The sequence below is a fragment of the Spodoptera frugiperda genome, chromosome 4 (genome assembly GCF_023101765.2).
Source record: "Spodoptera frugiperda isolate SF20-4 chromosome 4, AGI-APGP_CSIRO_Sfru_2.0, whole genome shotgun sequence".
NCBI classification, from domain to species: Eukaryota; Metazoa; Arthropoda; class Insecta; order Lepidoptera; family Noctuidae; genus Spodoptera; species Spodoptera frugiperda.
Window position 1 is genome coordinate 9131457 of NC_064215.1, and position 15233 is coordinate 9146689.

The following is a 15233-nucleotide window of genomic DNA, read 5'->3' on the forward strand; positions in this document are numbered from 1 at the left end:
AAAAAATCATTCACAAGATAGATAAGCAACATGTGACGTCACCGTCAATAGAATATATTCACCTTATTTAAAAGACAAATCTTTAAATATCAATCTCTAATCCCCAAACAAACAAATATACCTTCCACAAAAACCATTTACATCAAAACAAAACAAAAACAAAACACAAACAGACCCTATTCCGATTCACCTCAACTACGCAAAGGTCTTGTTGGTCGAACATAGATTGAAAGAAGCTCAACACCGTCACGATCGAAAAACCACTCAATTTCTTAAACAAAGCCGCGGTTACACATTATTGTATTAGCCGCTACCGTTACATGCAAACCCCCTACTATTGAAACTGATGCTCTTTGTTTACGAGATTTATTATCGACACGATATTGGTATTTAGTTCAGGTTGTAATTAAGACTCGTGAGTTCGTGTTTGGGTTATTGATTCGAGTTTGGAAGGTTCGATTGTTGAACAAATGGTTACATACTCGAGTGGTTTTTATCGAGATAGTGGTTTTTGACAACCTCGAATTATGGATCACCAAACTATCAGTCAATCAAGTGATCACGTACAAAATCTCATCGGGCATTCTAAGGATTTTTTATATACTCATTAAATAGTAGGTAGCTGTCTAATAAAATAATTTTAATACCAATAATAACGTGTAATTGTCAGTGTCTAGACACATTGTCTTATTATTTCTAAGTGTCAAAACATCAAAACAAAATGATTGATTAACTTTTACCGAGTCGAATGATCCACTCAATGTCATAGTTTGACAGAGCTGTGGCATTAGACCACAAAACACAGAACAAAGTGCCATTAAAAATAGTAAAAAAACATACGGACAAGCGTAAAATCAAAAATTATGAACTCATTAAACACTTTAAAACAACTACAGCATATTTAAAACATGCCTTTTTCGTGTAGTGAAAAATAACATTTAGAATTATGTTTAAAAGCTAGAAATTTAAAAGGTGTTCAGTTCAAACCCAATTCTTCCCTACAGACAGTTCTTAAACATTCCCCCAATCACATTAAAAACCGCAACAACTCATAAGAACGTCATAAGTCATACATTTCCGTGACAACAACACAAGAAACTCATAGTACGGAAACTAAATCTAAACCCAGTGTTACGGGCACAAGAAATGGAAACCCTCTTATAAAGACATGTTCGATTTAAAATTCACTCAGAGTACAGACAAAAAATAGGTCTTGGATGCTCACGGGTACATTATGCAGGCGTGCCGCACGATCTGTGCAACTGAATGTTACAGGGAATGTAGAATTGTCGACTGGGGACAACGAGCAAGCTTTGGTATACAAAGGGATGTGTTGGACAGAATCACGTGTTCTCTGGGACCCTTTGTAAGGAGTTAAGACATTACTTTGGTAGTGTCCGGGTTAATGGTTGTACTGTCCATTGAGGGGTTTGTCCAAATAAGAGTGCTTGTAATGTTGTGCAGCGTGAGATTAAAATCGGTAAGTAAATTCAAGTGCTAAACTAATTTACTCAAAAAGCGATGGATTTATTTTTTAGCAGATCTTTGAAATATTCAAATTCAGCATCTACTCACCGGAGGCACATCACGCAATTATATCGTCAATCTGAAACAAATAATACACACTTTAGAATAACCAAAAAATAATATTCACAATCTTTAAACAGTCTTTGTAATCCCTAATCTTATTATCACAACCAATAGACTAGCGACAGGCGATCAATTTTAAACGACAATATACGCAAACATGATCCGAGAAGCAATTCCCAAACTAATCTCTATGCAAATATCTATAACGTAACCGAACAACGCGACTTCATTAAAAACTGATCGGCCAAGATTAATTTTCTACACAAGATGAGAAATACTGCGGAATTCGATCCACAACAGGCTCTAATAAATCCTGATGACATATTAGAAATGCAATTTACATCCATTTAAGATCAAACAGCTCTAAATTACTACCATAAAGATGGCAGTAAAGACTAAAGGCACAGAGATGCATGGTGCATCCCTGACATAAAACTGGCAATATTTGTTACCATCATAAAGTATTTTATAAGTCAACGGCGCTCAAGAAACTAGGCAACGGTTAAGAGGAAGCATTTCGTGAGATCATCTTCTTATTTACGTGCTTGTTGATACAACAATTTATCACCGACTTTAAAAAGTTAATGTTATAAGACGGTATATTACAAGTAAGTCAGCCAAATCGAAAATCAATTCTATGAAATGAGCGTAGGCATTAAAATATAATATTCTAACGTAATCCGCCTTAAAGCAAATTAGATGACAATATTTTACTTGTCACGTAGCCAACCACGGCAACCTGAATACAGGTATGTCATTTTAGCAGTTTAATTGCATGGAAAAAACGACATTCCAATCACTTGGGTAAAGCAATCGGGCCATAAATAATGGTTGTGTAATAGAGCAATAAACTATGAGTATTATGCATGATGGTATATGCGCGCGCGCAGGTTGCGGATGCAATTTAATCAATCGTTAGCAATGCCCTGCAAATAAACAAGAATATTATTGATGATGGAAATAAATATGTGTGTCAGACGTATTGATATCTTAAGACCTAATTTGTTCAAGAATGAATGAAGATAACTGACACACTCGACATCATATCATAAATTCCCGTTCTTATTGTGAAATGTCTTATTTCAATACACGCGAATAAATGCATAGACATAATAAATCAATGCCCTGCGAAACCGAGAACGAATTTGAAGCCAGTAGCAAACCAAATACACCGTTACTTTATTGAAGTGCCTGAGGGCTGGGATAATATTCATTTCCTATTTATTTATTTTATTCAGCCGCTTGGCTACCGCGCTCCACGGTCTCACGACTCAATCTAATAAATAGTACTGGTATTACTGGAAAAGATATTCAGTAATAAGATATCCAGTAGCGCAATATACGCCTATGGTGCTAGTGAACGATAATAGGAAATTATTGAACTCGCAACGCGTATAAAGAAGGAGCGATGCGAACTTAAAGCCGAAGCGGCGTTAAAAACTTTGTGTCTACAATAAATAGGAATTACAGAAACTGCAGCGAGCTGAAGACTTAATTTAAAGGCCTGAGGCTGAGTTAGTGGGGGAGCCGACGCGGAGGATCTATTTCTGTAACAAATTCCACTTAAATCAGTGTTCAACACGACTAGAAAGTGTTCCAATGTAACGACAGGCTGTCACGCCACCTCACCGAGACAATGTGGCCAGTGCAACACAATCGAGTATTAATTTAGGAGAAGCCAGCGGCACGGTCACGCAGCCGAGTACCGTTCATACCTGCAGCTATACTCCGAGTCCGGACAATTTCAGAAACGACTGAATTATCTCTCTATTTGGAACAGTAGTAATGTCTGTCAGTAGGACAAACATGGTTAAATTAACACGTCACTTTTGAACCAGTAATTACATGTTATCGAAGAATACAGATGAAAAAGTCTTTATAGCTCTAATTGGATGATGATTAAATTGAAATTACAGTATGTCTGATTTAAGTGGTGCTATAATATGATCGTATACCGCTAACAGGACCTGTTAAAGTTTCTTAGAGGTGCGGGAAGCTCAGCGCACGACGCTAGAATATCACTTTTGCGCAAAATTTAAATTGCAACGTCTACAAATTTGCATGTGCTTCTAACGACATACATCGACGCCTCTCACGTAGCCTCAGGCTTATAAACAAAATTAACGTCTACCTTGAACACCTTTCAAAATGCTACGCTGACAAAGGCTTAGAGTAAAATTTTGTAAAATGAATGCGTCGAGACGAATCGCATAATGTGAACACACGTAGCATTGTCTTAGCACATTATTATTGGATCATAAACGCGTCGCGTTCCCGCCTGCGCCTGCTTTATGGTCAGAGCGGGACTCACGATGGCAATTTCATAGGACATTTACCGGTGAAAGCCCGGGACGATTTGTAGAGCTCAAGGCGATAAGTAAGTGGCTGACTGACAGTAAAAACTTTGATGTGTCGCTAAAACAATTTGCAGTAACGTCAACGTTTTTACTCGCTGAGCAACTAGGCGTAGTGTCGCCGGAGCCGCCGACCGCAGTAAACTACAGAATACCTGAGTATGTAGTAGACACATCTCCTTTAAAACCTTTCAGATCAAGTTCTCATTTCATTCTGTTCATTAAATAAAACACTAATTTAAAAGGCGAGATTAAATTAATGATAATTCAAAAACACACAATCATATATCTTAACCCAATTAAGAATACAACATTTATCATTTGATACCTATCATCTATGTTATAATAATCAGATGAAGCTCGCCGCCTTTCGAGTGTTATATGAAATCCCTACAATTATTTTGTGCTTAGCGCCGGTTGTAATCAATCACGTTTGTATATTAATATACTCATTGGATTATTTTAAATCTAAATGGCTTTGGCTACCATTTCGGAGGTCGATTTAGGGACATATTTACTGCATGTTTCCTTCCATAGAATATCATTTAAAGTTTCAAAGGAAGGATATCGAATCGATTTACATAATTAACATTAACATTTAGAATAATTCTTAAAACTAACTTTGTATGTAAATGAGGGCGTCATTCAAATGCACCTGCGTTCGTGTTTTTGTTGATTTCTACATAATATGTTTAGTCGATTTAAATAAAATCTTTGTTTATTTAAAACAAAGTGATACTTACTAAATAGTAGAACAAAATGTGCATATAAAATATCGGTGGGCTGTAAGGAACACCGTGCATTAATAAAAACAAACACGCATTGTATCGGGAGGATCTAAACAATCCCACAATACAAACTGAGGAGGCCGAATTACAGCACAAATTCGCTGCAAGCAAGTTTATGTGAGCGCATCCACCGTACTATAATTACGGCCTATCAATGCGGTACTGGTTTATTGAAAGCCTGCTTGAGGGGCGGGGGATATTAAGATGATGGCCGGCTTGTAATTTGATGGATTAAGGAACACACCCGCAGGCCTAACAACGTGTAATGACGGTCGCCTAAAAACGTCTTGATCGTACATGCAGAAGTACACTATGGGATCGCAGGAATGCGGAATCTAAAGAATTCGTGTTTATGCTTGCAAACATAATTCCACTATACTACTATAGGTACGGTAAATTCAAAGGCAGATTTGCCATGCAATTTTAGGTCATCACACCCTCAGAATATGAACGAGGCTGTTAATGCGTGTGGTCTCCACAAATATTAATTGTTGAAGGTATATTATGTATAATAGCTTTATGAATGATGTCTTATTTGTGAAGGGAGCAATATAACTTGTGGTTGCATCACTGTCACTGTATGTAAATATGTTTTGAAATGTTTAATTATTGTATGCACAGACTACAATAATTAGGTGAGCAGTTTGTTTGAATTTTTAATGTTGATATTTCAAGTATAGGTTTTATCATGAAGTCTAACATTGAACCCAAAGTCTGGAATTGGTAGATAGGTTTTTTTATGGAATAGGAGGCAAACGAGCAGACGGGTCACCTGATGGTAAGCGATCAGCGCCTCCTACGGACACCCGCAACACCAGAGGAGCCACAGGTGCGTTGCCGGCCTTTTAAAAAGGAGTACGCTCTTTTCTTGAAGGTTTGAATGTAAGTACCACTTACATAGCCATCAATATTTTTTACATTTTGGGTAAGATAGAGTAAAATATATTTTAAAACTACACATTCCGTATTTTTTTACCAAAACCGTCCGTACCATACTCGACTCTTGCTTAAAATCATTCAGAACAACCATATTGTTTCCAGTTTTACTGGAAATCTGAAGTTTTATATCAGATCTAAGTCTCACCAGCATTAAAATCCAGATTGGCATAAATTGTGTAATAACAGTAAAACTAAGGGTGCATAATAAATGGTGGAGTTTTATTATTATTCAAATGCGAACGCACTGGCGATGTTAATTAAAATTTAAATGTAGCAGTAAATATTTTACTGCAGCAATCTGTGCTGTGTGTTGGTGATAATCAAAATTATTTATGTAATACGATGACACATGGACATTCGAATAAAATTAATAAGTATAGACGGCTAAGTACTGCTGAATTAACGATTTCAAACTTTTCAAAATCGTTCAAGTTTGTTGTGTTTACATAAAACCGCTATTATTTTAGGCTTTAGGTGATGTTGCGGACTGCCTAGCGAGTTACCGGGGCCTCGGCTCGAAAGCAGGAGTAGGAACGAGGTGGTTTTTAGTCAGTAAGAGTCTGGCACTCACTCTCGCCTCGCCCAAGGCGGGAGAAGTCATTGGATGATTTTCCCCCTTCAAAAATATGATGTATTGTGTTGATGCCCAACCAATCATGAGAATCAGTTCTTTTGATTGACACTCGCCCAACTAAACTAGAGACATGTATAATAATGAAATACAAATTCTTTTCCATTCAACAGTTACTCTGTGACAATCAAATGACACGATACGAATCGTCAAACAGACTACATTCAAAGACCAAATTACTGAACTACAAAAGCGTGACATTTAAGTCATAGATGTCAACAAAATGAGTCATAATGAAGACTTGTCCCCAATATCAATGCAGTTGACAGATTGCAAAATGCTAACAAAACCAACAATGTTCCCGCAATACGAGCTCAGTTGACAGTCAGACATGATGGGGCTCTAGAGGCGTGTCAGCCCAACCCACGTCTCTCGGGGACAAGTGGAAGTGGCCGTGAGAAATGTAAGGATAATTGTTTCGAAATTATATCCCAGGAAATTGTGGATAAAATCTGGCTATTGTTTCTTAGCACTAGAGAGAAAGGTGCCAAGTAAGATGAATAGTAATTGAGGCTTATAAGTGTTGAATCTTCAACAGACTTTAAAACAATTACACGTAATACCATCAAAGACAGACACGATTAAGACAATCAGAATTGTAATACGTGCAAAAATACATCTGTAAATCTGAAATTCCTGTACAGAATCCCAAGTACCGGCGTGTCCTCGCGGCATAACATTAAAATCCAAGCGTCTAGCCAACATCGGTCGATAAATCACCAATGACGTTGTGTAGCGATTAAAATCCGTGTCGTCTGCGCAGAACGTTTAAACAGGCGCGGAACTCGTGAGAACACGCCGTATAAAACGGTAAGCAAACATTCCTCGGACACTATGAAAATTTCAATGGTTTTAATCGCAGCGAAATTGAAATAGCATCTGATTGAGATGTGATTTCTGAGGAATGGTTTATAGAGGATAGTAGGTATGACAAGAATGCAGCTTTGACGACGTTGAAGTGTTGGAAAATGTTGTACAAATCGTATACGGAACGGAATAATCTTTATTTTCATTTTTATTACTTTAGGTGTTGCAGTAAACATAAATTCAATGCAAATTTAAACCCTTCTAGTATCTAATCTTAGGTTGGAATCATCCCAGCCCCGTTCACTTTCCCCGGTGCATTCCGACGCGCGCTTCAATTGATTTTCCACTAGCAATGCTTTGCTTATAAACTGCGCCTGAGACGGGACAAGGCTTGTCGACATCCGTTTGAGATCTTAATGGAGAGAGCCTGTGGAGCTACTGCTCACGACTATCGAGAATTCGATTCTAATGTCAACACACTATGTTTGTTAAAAGTTCAACAACTTTCAACTGCCTATAAAATCTATAAATCCAACTAAACTCTTTTAATGTGAATTTTAACGGGGATAAAAAAATCAGTCGGCATTAGGTGATTTATTTCAACCATTATTTAAGATTATCTGCAAAATGTTGACAATAAGGCTATTATTTAAACAATTAATACATAATTTTCGTCGAGACCCATCACAGTAAATTTCATTAACACCTGTGTAAAACCATTTTTGGATATTTATGACAGACAATACCCAGCGAAGTAATAATAATAACTATCCAATCAAATAACACGTTTCACGTTTAAGAAACTATGATTTCTTGTTGTTATTGATCATATATCAATAATTGCTATAACTATAGGACATAAATGTCAACTAAGAGAAAATGGGTATTGGTATACAAATTGTAAGTACAAGTCGATGGCACAGTAACCTATCATAGCGCTATTGAGATCGACACAGATCTCCAATAAATACTGCTTTCCTGGTCAATTACCTTTGCCCACCATTAAATATTATTTCTTGCCATGAAATAGAAAATGTTTTGTTTTCACTGGGCGACTGACATGACCTTATCATTCAACATTGACGTTAGAACTAAAACGCTGGAAACTTCAGCCTATGAATGACATAGATCATAACAGACGGTAAGTGAAAATAATGTTTTGACTATCTTTCTTCGAATTCATTTCTGAAGTCACGTTTTGGAAAGAAGCTAGTAAAAAAAGTTGAAAAGAACTTGCCAACCATTGCAATTAAACGTCAAACAATCAAATTCACCAAATATGGTAAGCATCCAAGTCTCAATAAGAACCATTAAAATTGCTTTAAGCTTTTCATCTACCGAAAACCATTTAAGTAACGTTTGCCGGTTGTCTCATTATTCGGAGCCATTGTGCCTTCTAGGTTTAGACCAGACGAGTTAGCCGCTATGGATAGAAGATGGGCCGTACCGATACCTTAATTGACGAGAACTTGAGTTCCCGAAACCTTAGAGCTCTGCATAATAATGGTGCATAATCCCTTATCGAGGGCCAAACGTTAAGGGGAATATCTGAGAAAGGAACAACTTTCACTAGGAAGTTTCAACTTCTGGTGTATTTTGGGTCTTTATAAAATGCTTTTAGAATCGTTTCAAAGTGGTTATCACTAATATAATATGAATTTAAAGGTTTAATATAGGATAAGATAAAGGAGAGTATGGACTCTTCCATGGTAAATTTGGAATTCTTGTAGACACGAAAAATGTATGAGAAATGGGTTAATCTTCATAACACCTTTTCTTCACAAACAATTTAGAGTCTCCAGCACCAAAAATAAGCAATGAACCTAAAAACAGAATGAAAACAGAATTAGAACTGAGCCTTAACCGTCTAAGAGCTGCGGTTAATAGCGGCGGGCACACAATACGTTAATTAAATCGTCGTCTAGTGGCGAAGCAAGTCGCGGGCGTGCATCTAGCTAACGGGCACACACGACTGAAGGGTGCACTACACCTTCATAACGTTGATTCGCCTTTCTGCAACGTTTTAGGTACTTTCCAACATTCTCACGGGATTTTTTCTCTCTTGAAGGTTAATCGTGAGATTCTCTGTACTTTCGGTTGGTTTGAATTCTGTATTTAAAGGGTGCTGAAGTATATTCTCTTTGTAATTTTGTAAGATTTATTTTGTTTCCATTAATACTCCTCATTAATGAATTAGCAAACACTTTATAGCATGCATTATACAAGCCCATGGAAATGAACCTAATGAGATACAAATGCACTCAGAGATTTTAAAAAAGCAATACCCATAGTTACCTACCCAACAATTCTTGTTTATTAAGTGTTATTCATTCATTATCCAATAATTCACACCCAATCCGCAAACATGCGAAACTTCCTAATTACAAAGCACCAAAAGGCAATCATGATTCAATTACTCCAACAGCTTCCTTCATTAACATTTCTCCTGCACCGTTAGCTCACACTAGCTAATTAGTGAGAACTTGTATTATCTATCAATCAAGTCCAAAGGTAAACAAACCGGGGACTAGCGCCGCATCCCAATAGGGCACGAGAACGGCTACCGAGCCAAGATTACCCTGCCTTTATCTAAGACCCCTTAATTGGAAACTTTTAATGTCAAACTGTAACCATGGACCCTTAACGGTGGTTTACTGGCAACGTATAAGGAGTCACTTAGAAATTGAACATGAAATCATTACATTGGTAGATGCGTAGATGGAGATATTTGGTCAAATGTCAACGGTTGCCTTGTGCGGTCTCCGTTTATGCCAGGTCCAAATTAAGATTATATTTTCTGGTTCTTAATTGGTATTGAAATCAAATGGTTCTTGTTATTACTAGTAGGTTTTATGATGTCGCATGAGGATTCGAGTAGAGATCCGAACAATTAGAAGGTCCCAAAGCAAAACCATATAAAACCAAAAGAAAATTTTACTTTCTTCGGAATCGAAATAACCGAATCTTAAGAATCATCAGGTTCTGATAATATAAAGATGAGAGTAGTACTGATTATGCACATTGCCTTCTTACAACCATATATGTGCAAGGCGCCATTTAATGATGACATTTAGGTGCGTGCCTCACACCTGAATCATCCTGTATGATCTCGAGCACATTCCAGCAATTATGGCGAACGAGACAATGAGCAATATACATTGCCTTCTAATCTTTGACAGTTCAGAACGATTGTTTCTTGTAATTGCATACTTTATTATTGCAAACAGTAATTTGCATACATTGTACAGTCAGCACTTGTAAAAAAGTCATACGTATATAAGATCAAGATTGGTTCTTTAAGTATCGATGTCAATCTATGCTTTCACATACGAGTGCAACTGAAGATTTCTGTTCAAAAGTTAATTTAGGGAGACCATCCCTAAATAGCATTTAAAGAATATATCTTCAACAATATTAACGAGATTCTCTATTTGAATCCGGCAACCTTAGTACGAGCTTACTTTACATTTAAAGCAATCGAATCGAGAGCGCGTTCAGCCGGCCAATCAGAGCGCCGGGAGCAATGTCGCACGTCGAAAACATGTAGGAGAGCGCTCATTTAGTTGTAAGAATAATAAAAGAGGAATGTCTTTGAGAAGCATTGTCGCAAAAACAACCGTGCGTATTGCGTATTTAGATTTTTAGGCATACGGACAGGCCATGACCTGAATTAACTACCGGGACTATTTTTATAAGTATTGCGGACGAATTTACGAGTGAAGGGCAAGTTTTTATGTACACTATAATGTACTATTTAATACAATTTGATATTTTAAAACCCAAAAAATTATATAGAACGAATATGTACATGATTTTTAAATAAATTATAACAATGTCGCTATGTTGTCTCAATTAAAAAAAAGAAGTAAAACTTCGAACATCGATTACCTATTTTATTCAGTGTATAAACAGTTTTTGACACCGACTGTACTGAATACGAAATCAGTTCTACATTCCATAATGATCTTTCTTAGCAATGCAAATAGAACACAATTGAAGTTTGCACCGATCATAAATGAACCTTTTAGTTTATAATTCACGACAATTAGCCGTCTATTAAGTGATTTGCAGTAAACTTTATTAGCTACGTGTCGTAATTAAAATGATTCGTAGAACGTAAGGTTAGGATAACATTTATTCTAGATATTAGGTACATAGCCAGCCTCTTTAAGGAAAATTGTCTTTTCCCATAATAGAATTGTATGTGTCAATTACGTTGAATAGTTATTTTTATAGACATGGGGCTAGGGAAATACCTGCAGCATCGTTATTATTTAATATCTAAGTGCTGGGTGGCTTGGCAGTTTTGAGCCTAGTCTAGCCTTTTTATTAAGGGGAAAAAAGTCATCCAATGACTTCTCCCGCGTTGGGCGACGCCAGAGAGAGTCAGACTCTTATGGACTAAAAACCACCCCGTTCCTACTCCTGCTTTTTGACCCGAAGCCCCGGTAAACCCGCTAGGTAGTCCGCAGCTATAGTCTAGCCTAAAGTGACAAGTAAAGCCAAAACACAACACAATACAAAAATAATTCTATCATTTTAAAGTATGTACCTGATAGCTACTTCGTGCGTTGGAACTTGGAACCAACCTCAAACACCCTGAAGTAACTATCTAACATTGTACCCATACTTTTAATAGTGAAATTGCAAAAAATAGAAAGAACTTTTGCTGTTCAAGTGTCGCCACCATAAAAATGCCACTCAACCGTCCAGGCCTCCGACAGGCGAGTTTAAGAACCTCTACAACCATCTAAACACGAAGTCTAAACCGGTGATAAAGAGGATGCGATGCAATGCAATTGAATCCGTTTTTATAGCCATTTAAAGTTTAGTTTTTAGTGTGATAGCAAATTGGTTGCAGCCGTAACAGTTAACGAACTACCAATGGCTGGTGTTACATGCGAAGTTTTGTGTGAGACAGGTGTTAAGAACTCCAGTACCCTTAGTACAAGTTTGCTTTACATTGAACGAAAACGAAACGAGAGTGCGTTCGGCGCTCTGATTGGTTGGTTTATTCAAAGCAAACTCGTACTAAGGGCACAGAGTGACGAACGCAGGTAAACATTTCGATCTTGTTCAACGTAATATAAACTCGTACTAAGCCTTCAGTGGGCTTTGTAAATTGCAAATACGCATTTCTAAGATGCGGCGCTCTGATTGGCCGGCACGAATGAACCAACCAATAAGAGCACCGAACGCGGTCTCGTTTCGTTTTCGTTCAATGTAAAGCAAACTCGTACAAATTGTACACAACAGACCAGACTTACTAGATATGTTACAAATGCGTATTTTTCATTCAACATGAACAAACAGAGTCTCAATAAAAAGCTAATTAAATATTCACAACTGAATTAGCCAGTAACTGACAATAACAATGATTTAATATTGTATATTCACTAAGCAAGTATTTAAGGTCATCTATACATAGATAGGTAGATATTCAAAGATTATACATAACTTATTTAAATTATTTTTATTAATAAGTATAAAAGACTAAAATACTTGTTTGTCAGTAAGTGTTTGCTCAGTACCAATTTTATATCGCTTCCTAGATCAATGTATAATATTGATTCCAGATTAATGTAATTACCTAAAGGAGTTTACAGTTGAATTAGTTTTTTTTATAAATAATGTAGTGTATAAGTTTGCACTTATACACTACATTATTATTAATATTACTTATGTACAAATTACACCAAGCTGTAATAATATGTGGCTGTATACAAAATTAGCTACCAAAAAAATTGATTTAAAATCATGATGTAAAGAAGCTTGACTATCTCCTAAAACATTTTTAAAGCGATTCCAACAGAATTAGGGATTACTATAATTTGAATTGAACAATTACTTTCCTAAGTGCTACTTTATACAACATTAAAATATTAATAATATTATGAGACATGCAACAATAAGACAGAAGTATTGCATACTTAAAGTTAGGATTTTTATTTATGTATTTTCACTATTTTGTTATATATTTCTTAGAAGAAGAAGCTTATATAGCATAGCAGAAGCTTATTTGAAAAGACAAAAGTATCGAAGCAGGTCGGATAATTTTGTATAGGTAACTATAGCGAGTATGGCATGCTTTGTTCAATGATTTATACCAAACTTTGCTGGCAAGTAGACAATTTGAATTGCATGTTCATAGCAGTCTTATAAGTTAATCTTGTAAGAAGTAAGTTTTCTTATTATGATTTAATTATGATTTGTTTTGTTAACTTTTAATCTCGTTTTTTTAAAGGCAGAGTATTCATTATACCAATTACTACAAATCTTACACATCTCTTTCGCTTCATCAACAGTCATCGGTACACATTATGTGATGATGTCCATTCCATCATTCTTTTATACAACACAACATACTTGCAACTTAAATAATAAGATTGCTACTACTTAGATTTACTTACAAAATAATTAGTACCTACTCTGATAGTTCTACTTGTTTTCTTGATACCAGTAATTAAATTTAAAATATTTTACAGACATGTAAAGAATAAGTAATGTAACAATACCACGTGTCAGTAATGTTTTTAAAAAGTTAGAGAAAAAACAGGTCGAGTTAACAGCTGACTTTATTGACGAATATAAAAATGTAAACAATGAGAATAAAAGTTATATCATAAGGCAAGGTATTTAATTTTAATTCAGTATATTACCAATTAGATTTTATTTGATTTACAACCGAGATTTTTACTGCAAATAAAAAATCGTTGTGCACATGAACAATAACAAAACATTGACATAACCTCAAAAATAAAATAATGTATGAGTAAAAAACTTACCGAAATCATGGCGTCAACTTATTGCATGAAAGAACTCAAATAATTTAAAATAATAACTTATACGGAAACAAAAACAAAATACATCAAACAATCAGTTTTTCAAAATAATCTTGACATTGACACATCACAATAAACAACAGTGACAGTACACACTAGCCATTTCGAATTTTAGAATGTCACTTAACATGCTATCTCACTCTTTTGAACGGAAATGGAGGTTAGTGTAAAAGAGAGAGCATTACTGAACATTCATAGACAATAACTCAAATTTTAATTTAGTGCTGCTCATAATTAGTATAATATTAGCTACTAATATTAAAACAGTTGTTTTTTGTTATTATATAGATTAATAAATTCGTTAATTATGATTTACGGAACCTATACAATCAACCCTCAAACATGAATAATAATTGGAAGAAGAATACGATAAAAAATTTACTCTAATAAAATTTTCCTTGTTTTTGTATTACTTTTTGTTTATGTAGGTACTTTTTAATAAATCAATTCTACTCAAGTAAAAAACTGAAAAAATAAAAGAATGTGTTTTATTTTTCAGTTATCCTTGAATTATTCTATCGCCGGAATTCCGTACTGCATAAATGTTGTTTGTTACATCTATGAAAGCAATAATATTTTATACAAATATTCATTGTAGAAGCCCATTAAATAAAAAAATTGAGATTTGATATCACGCCAACATAAAATAAATCACTGCATTTGCGTTATAATATAAATTCGTAGGTAGATTTTTATAGACACAAATACCTACTCTATTATGAAACTTAATTGTGTCATGTCTGCATGAATTTGAATAAATCCTTCAAAGTAAAATTACTAACATTAGTCTGTTACATTTTTTTGATAAAGTTTTATACATCTCATTTGTTTCTAGCGAGACAGTGTAGTTTGATGCGAAACTTCGCTTACGCTAACATAACTAAACTTAAAAGTAGCCCTAAACCACATACCTATTACTTACACATAAACCAATTCCAAGGTCCGATCTATAGCAGTAAAATATATTTAAAGATATTCTGCGGTTTGGGCATAAAATTGTAAGACACGTCTTCGCATTTATTATTACGTCTACTAGGATACGCAAGTAAACACCGAATTACTGGTATATCATATTTACTTTCTTATACCTGGACAGAGACAGGTATAAGATGATGTCCAGATACCAACGCAAACGTAGCCTACCTGCTTCCGTTGCCATAATTATTTAGTAGGTTAATAGCGCATATAATGTAGAATAGACACAAGCTATTAAAAACTACGGCTAGGCTATTACCTGTATACACCAACCCGGCTACAACAGGCAGACCCAGTATAAACTGAA

The 15233-nt window shown here is 35.5% G+C and overlaps 1 protein-coding gene across 1 annotated transcript in view; it reads right to left on the reverse strand.

Annotated features, from left to right (window-relative positions):
* The window catches only part of LOC118272365 (protein N-terminal asparagine amidohydrolase), a 66086-nt gene extending 52057 nt beyond the window's left edge, over window positions 1–14029 (reverse strand). Inside the window, exons 1-2 of the mRNA XM_050707971.1 lie at window positions 13895–14029; window positions 1576–1606 (exon numbers count right to left, since the gene is read on the reverse strand). The gene's annotated coding sequence lies outside the window, so the exon portion shown is untranslated. The remainder of the gene's footprint in view (window positions 1–1575; window positions 1607–13894) is intronic.
* Between the last annotated feature and the right edge of the window lie 1204 nt (window positions 14030–15233).